The following is a 9,650-nucleotide window of genomic DNA, read 5'->3' on the forward strand; positions in this document are numbered from 1 at the left end:
TACGAGGCAGGACGCCGCTGTCAAAAGTGCTGAGATGGTGCAGCAGCCCATTGCTTCCGCTCTTCACATACTCACACACACAAAAACACACATTCGGATCACCATAATACTGAAGTGTAGACAGTTTTGCTGTAACCTCTTCGACCTTCCCCTCTGGACACGCGTTCGTTTTGAGTTGTAATTAGCCGATCCTGGGAAGTAGTTATTGTTTAATTAGGGGCTCGTGTATCAGAGCATCTAATCATAGCACAAGAAAACAAAGGAGATTATTGTGTCATGCAATCAGCATCAGAGCAGCTGTACTTCTTTCTTTTGACATTTTCAGTTTCATCCACAGTCACAGAAATGAAAACAAATGCTGGCACCACTGACTGTTGACCTCACTGATGCTGCAGTGCGACCTTGGAGCTCTGTGGACTTTTACACAGTGGACAATATACCAGTCCCGCCTCATAAAATACTGGAAGTGGATGTACAGGGGAATGTTTTACAATATGTACTAATATAAGAGGATATACTGTAAGTGAGATAGAGTGTAAAGTCTGGGAAACAGATGGTTGTAATCTCAGAAATGAATAAAATGTACACTCTGGGTATTCTTGACGTGTCTGGTGTTAGTAACGGGCACAATCAAACATACATGTATGGATAAAGACAACTTACACTGCATGTGCTTAACTTCTTCTTAGTTAAGTATAACATTTATAGTAGGTCATTTCTGCTGTAAATTTTGGAAAAAGTGTTATATGATCAGTTGGTAATCTAAAGTTTTCCCTGTTTTTAGCAATAAAAACTGTAGCACTCTGTTATACATGCTGGGACTTACGGTGTAATTTCCCAGCATTTACTGTGTAGCTTTTCTGTATTCAGGGTGTTACTTTCAGCATCTAAATGCTCACTGCTAGCCTACAGTAGAAAAGGGACGAACAATTGAAATGAAAGTAAGCTTAGCCTAAAGAACAAAACAAACAAGAACAAAAACGAATTAAATACCATTTCAGAAACTGAGATATAAGGTAAAAAAATGGTTTAATATGTTGTTTTATGTTCTTGTTGTTCAGTTTTCTTTCATCAGAAGCTACTTAGTGTATTTTGTCCATTTTGTCAGCTTTCATTAAATCATCTAAAGGTTACAAAATAAAAAACACAATCCCTCTATTAATTATATGCTTAGCAGTTTAACGTTTATGTTGTTGCTGAATAAATAAAATAACGCCCAATTAATTGATAATATTAAGTAAAGTCTACTACAGACTTGTAGTACCTTGAATAATTAATTTTGATTTTCTTCATTCAATACTATTATCATATTATTCTTTTGTTTTTGTTTGTTTCCCCCCATTTGGCCTGATCATAAGTCCACCAAGATCTGAAGTGTAGTCCTTCAGCGTTGTACCTCCTGAATGAAAGAGCATGCCAAAAGTTCCATCCCCCAAATTAGGTGCAATCACTGTTCAAAAAGGTGGGGTGGGGTTAGGACTATGACACAGCCTGCACCACTAATAGTTAGTTGCAATTAAAAGCTGAGAAACAGAGATTAGGATACTTTATAATACAGCCAGTACCACTAATAGGATTGTAGAATTAGACTATAAGAAAGGGAATTTCATTCCTTAATGCCTTAATGCCTTTCTTTTAACATTTTATGAAAACTCGTTACTTAAAAACATTACCTGGTATAACGTTGTTCTTTTTTTTTGTAAAACTATTAATTGTTAGTTCAGTTTTCTGACATGCACCATAAATTTGTAACAATTACATGATAAATTCTTGTGAAATTACACAATAGGTCACAAGTTGTATTATGAATGCTACAATGAAATATCAGAGCTACTAAAACCATGCTGTAGTGGTTTAACCTCCAGGCTATGAATAAACAACAGGTCCTGGTAAAGTGAGCTTTACCTTACAGAGAACATCCTGTTAGCAGTCACTCTTTCCTTCCACATCCCTGTCTTAATTTTTTTTTACAACAACAGTCATCCATTAAAGGATGACACATTCAGAGCCTCCTAGCAACAGGAAGAGGGTCTGTTCCCTTCAGAGAGCTCCTGTTAATCTCTAGCCTCGTCTCTACCTTTATGACCGAGCTGACGTCAAAGGCCAAGCCTCGGTTATTGTTTCCTAAGGATTGAAGTGTCTTAGATGTGAGGATTCACACTAATGTTGTGCTTCCTGTAAGTGACCGAAATAGCTGTCCTCTCTCTCCGACAGCAGTGATTGTTGAAGTCACCCACAGTTCTGTGTGTGCTGGGAGGGCCGGCTTCGTGACAAGAAACCTGGCCTCCTGGGGGGCCTGGCTGTAAATATCGCTGTTGTTGTTGAGCTGGATGATGTGCTCTGTGGGGAGGGGATGCACAGTGCTATGTTGATGTGTGTGTGTGCCTGTCTGAGCTTGTGTGTGAGAACATCAGAGATGGTACAGGTAGGGAGATCCACGTGACTCACAGTGAATGGAACAGCTATAGATCAATGGTCATATACATCTTCGTTGCTATAGGGATGTCAATAGGTAGTTAAAACGAGTTTTTTCTCATGCTGCACCGAGCTGATGATGCATTAGCTTCGCTAGCATGTGCATAACACATAAGGCTAACTTTTTCTCGCCTTTTCCCAGTTGTCTTTTCTTTGTCCTCTTTTCCCTCTCCACTGTGCTTCATTATCCATCTTCTTTTAGAGGAAAAACATTCCCCCTTTTCTCCTGCCTCAGTGGTTCATTTCTGTCTTATGTTGTTTGTGGAGGCTCAATGGAGCGTCACTTACTGGCCCCTCGACAGATTCCAGACTACACACAGCAGCTGTGGCTATAGAATAGACTTTAGAGCTGGCTCTGCGTTGCTCCAAATTACTTGCTCTGCTTTCAGTGTTTAAATAATGGTCTTAGCACAGAGTTAATAGTAGTAGTGGGAGGAAAAGTGATGAACACACTGCTGATGCAAAGTATTCCAGCTAGTTTGAGCTAAGGATGGCCTAGGTCCCCGGGTTAATAGGGACCAGAGAGTGATATGTAGTCTTAATGGAAATGAAGGCTGCTTGAGGGAGGACATTACTGCGATTCTTCCATGTGTGATGTTTTGAAGGAATGAATGTGGTCATTATTTCTTCCCTTTGCTTTCTCTTGTTGCATCTTTGGGGGATGGGAATTGGATACAGTCGGCTAGTGCTCTTTTGTTAATGGCATTAGCTTACATGCAAAAGGACAATAAGCAGCACATTAATCAATGAGTGCACATGTTCCTTGCTTTCTTTCTAAAATTCCCCGTTTTGTCCTGCAGTGTTTGTTACTTATTGTAATTGTACATATTTGAGAAAGAGACAAAATGCAGACATTTCAGCCACCACATGGGCTCTTTCTTTTTTCTTTTTTGACAAGCTTCCAGGCCAATGTTGTGATAAGAGATTGTTTCATTATGGGAATATTCATGGGCGGAGAACGCAGGCTCAGTTATTGATGCAGCTCATTGGTTTTTTGTGAGGCACAATGGCTTCTCTTGATTGATCTTGTTAGACGGACAGTGATGTGACACAGAGGACACCAGACATGCAGAACTATGAGCCATATTCAAAGATAAACCTCCATTGTGTGCACATGCTCGCACACGCAGACTAGTGCACGTAAGCATATTGTACGGACATGTCTCTATAATGAAGACAGCTCAGTGATGGTAATGAACAACATCTAGTCCTCTATGGTGAAGAGATTGGCCCTTGCTCAGACAAAACAATTAATATTCATGCTTGGCTGGAAATTGAATAGTAGCTGAGATTCTTGCCTGAGCCCCAATGGGGTTTGATGATAAAAGAGTGGGAGCAGCAGAGGCGCGTCTCAGTGAGCTGATTTTGGAATACAACTTTTTGCACAGTGGAGTGGGCCAAGATGGGCTGGTCTGATCTTGTGTCCTAAAATCAGGGATAAAGCCATCTGCAGTTTATGAAGAGTGAGATCAATGCTCTGTGCAGTTCACTTTTGGGAAGGATTGCAGCCCAGAGCTAACCAGATTTGGTTAGCGTGGATTCTTTTGGCTTGAGACTCTGCAGTGCCATAGCTTATTAATCAGAGAAGTGTTCTGCTCTGTGTGATAAGCCCGTGTATTGTGTCCATGTGTGTGCAGTGGTGCAACTGTGTGACCACCAGCCAAGATGTGGGAACTGGGGCTGAGCTAATACGGACAATGCTCCGCACACATGCACACTCACACACACTGGTTCACTTGTGACGAGAAGCTACATTTTAAAGTCAGCGCCATGCTGCAGCGAGCTGCACGGGGGCTCATCTTTATAAGCCAACACCTTCTAAAATCCTTTTTCCAATCTTTCCTTATACCTTGTCTCCTTCTACCTTGCACATGTCATCTGGACATATGCATTTATTCATCCTTGTGTCTCAGCAGGCCAGCGTGGGGCTCTCAGGGAGACCTAAAACTGGCATCCTCTTATCCGTATGGGTGCCTCTGCACATTCTCCCCCCTTTTCTATTGCATGTACTCGTGTGTGTTTGCATGTGCATCGTCTATGTTCAGCATCTGGGGAGGTTACTTGGCCATGCATGAATCAATGGTCATGAATCGATGCTGGTATTTATTACGAGGCACTTAACAATAAAAAAGCAATAAACTATGACATAGATAATCCAGTGGGGTATCGCAGGTCTGCTCCTTCTGTATGATTTACAGACGTGCCTGCAGTCTTCCAAAGGTCTTTGATAACAACATTTCCTGGAAGTGAAAAGAGGATTTATAGAACTGTTTTTCTCATTCGTCAGGCAACACCATTTCTCAGGATTTTAAATGATATTGCCTTGAAGTGATAACACTAACCCTCATCCTACTGACTGGGATCCATGCAGACCCCAGTATATTTTTTGCTATATCCCATAGGTGATTTTTAAAAAAAATCATTCCTGTATTTATGATTAAGTAAGTTTGTTTATTTATGCTTTGATTGGTGCTTTTTCAATTCCAACCATGCAGTTTTAATATATGGAACTATTTATTCAGTTAATATCTTGAAAAATTAAGATAACATACAGTATCTAGAGGGGTAGGGGTACTATGTCAGTCATTTTAAAGAAGAAAGACTTCATTGCAGCATTCATTATCTGGATGGGGAACTTGCCAGGCTGGAAGTTATCAGAATGTTGGAGGAATCACCGGATCTACCAAAAACACCTGCGGCATATCCTGGTCACGCCACACGTGAAGAGAAGAGCTGATGCTGCTAACTTACGAGCCCTAATCTGAACACCAATGAACCTCTTAGGAATGAGGAAACCTCCACCTGCTGGTTTAACTGTCCTTTGCTTGGCTGCTAACGCTACTTAAAAACGGTGTTAACTTTTGTCCCGAAACACATGCCAGCATGCTGTTAGCATGACATGTGGCAGATCTCTGTGCTATAACTGCCTGTAGTGTTTGTTTAGCTTTAATTGTGGTTGCTTCAGTTACAGCTGTAGTGAGAGCTTGGTTCGTATTGCCAGCAAAAAGTCAAACTCGTTTCTCGTGGTTGCTGAATTCCCCCAGAGTTGCTTTTTGGCAGAGATTCTAGGCACAGCCAAAGGGTGACGGTGTCGAGTTCAGTGGACTCGGGATCTCGTCTCTGCATTTTGCAAATGATGTAGCTCCGTTGGCTTCATTGAGCTATGACCTCTAGCTTGCACTTGTTTGCAACTGAGCGTGAAGTGGCTGTGATGAGAATTAGCACCTCCAAGTCTGAGGCTGAAAAGGGTGGAGTCCCCACTCTGGGTCAGGGATGAGTTGCTGCCCCAACAGGGTTTTGCTCATGAGAGAGGAGGGAGCAGAGCTGGTCTGTCGTGGTGAAGAGAGAGCTGAGCATGAAAGCAAAGCTGTTGATCTTCCTAACCTCAGTTAGCCAGCTGGGGTGGTGGCCTGTGTGACCATTTTGGGGCATAGATTTCATCTATGGGCTGCCTGATGTTTATTGTGTTTATTTTAATTATTTCATATTCAGAAACTAATACAGGTAATGTTTACTAGACATTATTCCAGAATAAAAGGATCGTAATAATGTGGATTCTACTTTGGATAAAGGCTGCGAGTTGTATTAAAGAAATGTTAAGATTTCAGTTTTACAAAATATGCAAATTATATGTAACTTTACAACAATAATGACAATAATCTTTTTTTTTCATTAAATGATATTAATGACATGATGAGTAATGCTCTGAAAATAAGTTTTACTATTATTATTATTGTTTTTACCATTATTTTTGTTTATTACAGTAATTTAGTCTTGAGTTCCCCAGGGACTCCAGTCTGTCCTTGTACGTTAAATATGTCAGTAGGACGGGGGTTAATGAATGGAGTGACTCTCTGGAGACTGTATTGTGCTCTGCTGGTTGGATATGTGGGTGTTTTTAAATGGTCACATATCACTTTTCACAGTCACAGCAGATATGCTGTATGTTCACCGGTAATATTATAAAATGCGCTGATTGCATGATTGCTGTATTGATAATACTGTTTGTGAATTCGCCCACAGCTTGCCTACCTGCCGCTCATCATGCAGGATTATTCATGAAGAGAACGGCAGAGAATTACTGTGAACTGAGTGTAATTATACTGTACCTCAAATTGGCCTTATGTGGGCTACTGAGATATAAAGCTCACATGACAGCAACTGTACTCCATTTTGATTAAATCTTTTGTCTGCACAGTGTTTGCTAGGCTATCGAAGCACACTGTCATTCTTAACATGGTCGTATTTACAATTATACGTGAAAACTTACACTACGGGAGTTTAATGATAATAGTGTAAAGTACAGTTTTCACTTCTTACTGTTATTACTACTCACTAAGTACTGAATGAATCAGGTTTTATTAGACAAATGATGGCTTTGAGGTTAAACACGCCAACAGTGTGTGTTGGACTGTTTACACACGGTTAGTGTTGCCTGTTAGCATTGCAATTTTGTTGACATTTCCCCAGTGTGATGTCCTGTATGATTTCTGGCTGTAATCATGCACCCTGGGAATAAGTGTGATGATAATCGTGTGTACTTAGTACTTTGGTTAACTTGCATTAGTGATGGAAATGTGATCCAGGGGAATACTAATCAGCCATATTGCCATTTACATTTTCAGACCTTCAAAAGTTATATTTTTTTCATGGGTTCCCTCTAATGTGATATGAAAATGTAAAGTGTAATCCTGCAAGGTGAAACTGAAAAATGCATGCAATTTTTTCGTAATAATTTAAACTAGGGAGTACAGCAAATATATTGCAGTGCTATTATATATTATCTGTCTTTACAGGTGCCTTGCAGTTCACAACATACAATGGAGAGCTCACAGCTGATTTTAACTAAGAGAAAGAGGCAGAGTAGACTGCATCACAGAGCTAACACAGAGAGACAAACAACATCCACACCTACAGCCAATTTAGAAGTCAGCGATTAATCTAACAAGCATGTCTTTGGACTGTGGGAGGAAACTAGAGTACCTGGAGGAAACCCACACAAGCACCGGGAGAACATGGAATGAGCTTCAAACACTGAGCTTTCCTGCTTCCAGGCAACCGTGCTAACTACTCTAATACTTTGCTGCCCCTTCAGAGCCAAACAACCTGTCATGAGAGCTTTTCACACAACCTGTGCTTCTTTTTCAAGGGGACATTCCTTCATAAAAAACATCAGATAGATAAGCTGAAAATGATTTTCACGCATCAAAGGACAAAAATTAAGAGAGGATTTATTTTAATTTTGAAAAGGTAAATATGTTAGTTCTAGTGATGGAAATTCCGGCTCTTTATAGGGATCCGGATCTTTCGGCTCGGCTCACTAAAAAGAGCCGGCTCTTTCGGGTCCCAACCGGCTCTTCAGGTTGTTTTGTTGCTTTAGTTAATTTATTATTAACAACAATGTAAAATTATGCACAAAAGGAATTACTAATGTAAAAAAAACGTGGTTTTATTTATATATGTTTATATGTAAATATATACCGTGGCCCCTAGCGACAAAACACGCACAAACTCCAAAACACATTTCTAGCATTAGCTGAACTTCCAAAACATAAGCATATGTGTATTGTTTGTGTATTTATACACAAGTACACATATATATTCAAATAGTTTAAAAAAATGTTCATTTGCCTGTTACTACCACACACCAAATCCGGTCGTTGGTACTTCCCGGCTTGTGTAGCCACTAGGTAACAAAAGCTCAACACTGCCCCCTAGCATCCTGGAGCACTTCTGTTGTGTTTTGGAGTTTTTACGTGTTTTGGAGTTTTTGCGTGTTTTGGAGTTTTTACGTGTTTTGGAGTTTTTACATGTTTTGGACTTTGTACGTGCTTTGTCTCTAGGTGCAACCGTAAATATAATTTTATTTATTTACTCCGCATAAAATGTAATAAATAAATCATATAATACAAAAACCAGCTATTTACATTTCAACTTTTAACTATTTAAATTTTCAGCTTTTTCCTTTTAAACAAATTTAAAGTGAAACAACACAAAATGTCACGGTGCTGGGTCAGGTTGACCCAGTATTTTTGAGTTCTTATGTTTTGGTTTGATTTTGTATTCTGATTCTTGTCCTTTGTTGATTATTATGATAAATCTATGTTTCAGTTATTCTTGGTGAGGGATTAGTTCTTTGGTTGAGTCTCGTATTTAGTATAAGTTTAGTTCTGTGTCTAGTCTGTGTCTTCGTGAATTGTTTCCTGTTTTATTTTGAAAGGTTGTGTCTCATGTCAGTGTGTCTTGCTTCGTTCCCCCTGTCTCGTTAGCCCTAATCTCTCCCAGCTGTGTCTCCCTCCTGTTTTCCATTCTCTTATTACGCCCCAGTGTATTTAAGCCCCGTGTTTCTTGGTGTCAGTGTTGTGTTGTACCCTCTGATCGTGCCTGTTTATTTTGGTTCTCAGTGTCAGTATTCATTGTTAAGTTCAGTTCATGTTTTGTTTCTTCGCCAGCAATAAAGCTGAGGTTTTGAGTTGTATTCAGTCTCTGAGTCCTACGTTTGGATCCTCATGCCCGCCTGCCCACACACAGAGCCTTGACACGAAACACAGCAAACCACAACACAATTAAATATAAATTAAAATATGAAAACAAAAAGAAGTTGCTTATTCTCTGTCATATGGGCCTGCATGAATAAACTTCATGAATCCTTTATCATCTGCAACTGAAAATAGTTGTGGATGATTACTATACCTTTCTAATGTGACGTTGTTGTCCCTGGCTCTCTTCCTCTCTCTCTTTCCCACCGGCTCTGTTGTAACTACCGTCCCTCCCCCCTCTTCCCAGCGCAAGCACAAGGCTCGCGTGCGGAGTGAAGTGGAAAAAAGTGCGAGAGAGAGAGGGTGAGAGAAAGAAAGGAAAAAAAAAACCACCTAGCCGGCTCGCGTCGTTCACTCCAAAGACTCGGCTCTAAGAGCCTTTTTGTTTATGACCGACACATCACTAGTTAGTTAGAATAGAATAGAATAGAATAGAATAGAATTCAACTTTATTGTCATTGCACATGCACAGGCAACGAAATGCAGTTTGCATCCATCCAGAAGTGCTTTACTGATATAGATATATTACAATATATATTAGCAATAATATAGATATGTATATTACAGAAATGGGTCTATTATGGTATGTTATAATGTACACGGTATGAAGTATGTTGTGAATATTCTATAACTATA

Source organism: Pundamilia nyererei, unplaced genomic scaffold (genome assembly GCF_000239375.1).
Source record: "Pundamilia nyererei isolate P.nyererei 1_Seehausen unplaced genomic scaffold, PunNye1.0 scaffold00060, whole genome shotgun sequence".
NCBI lineage: Eukaryota > Metazoa > Chordata > Actinopteri > Cichliformes > Cichlidae > Pundamilia > Pundamilia nyererei.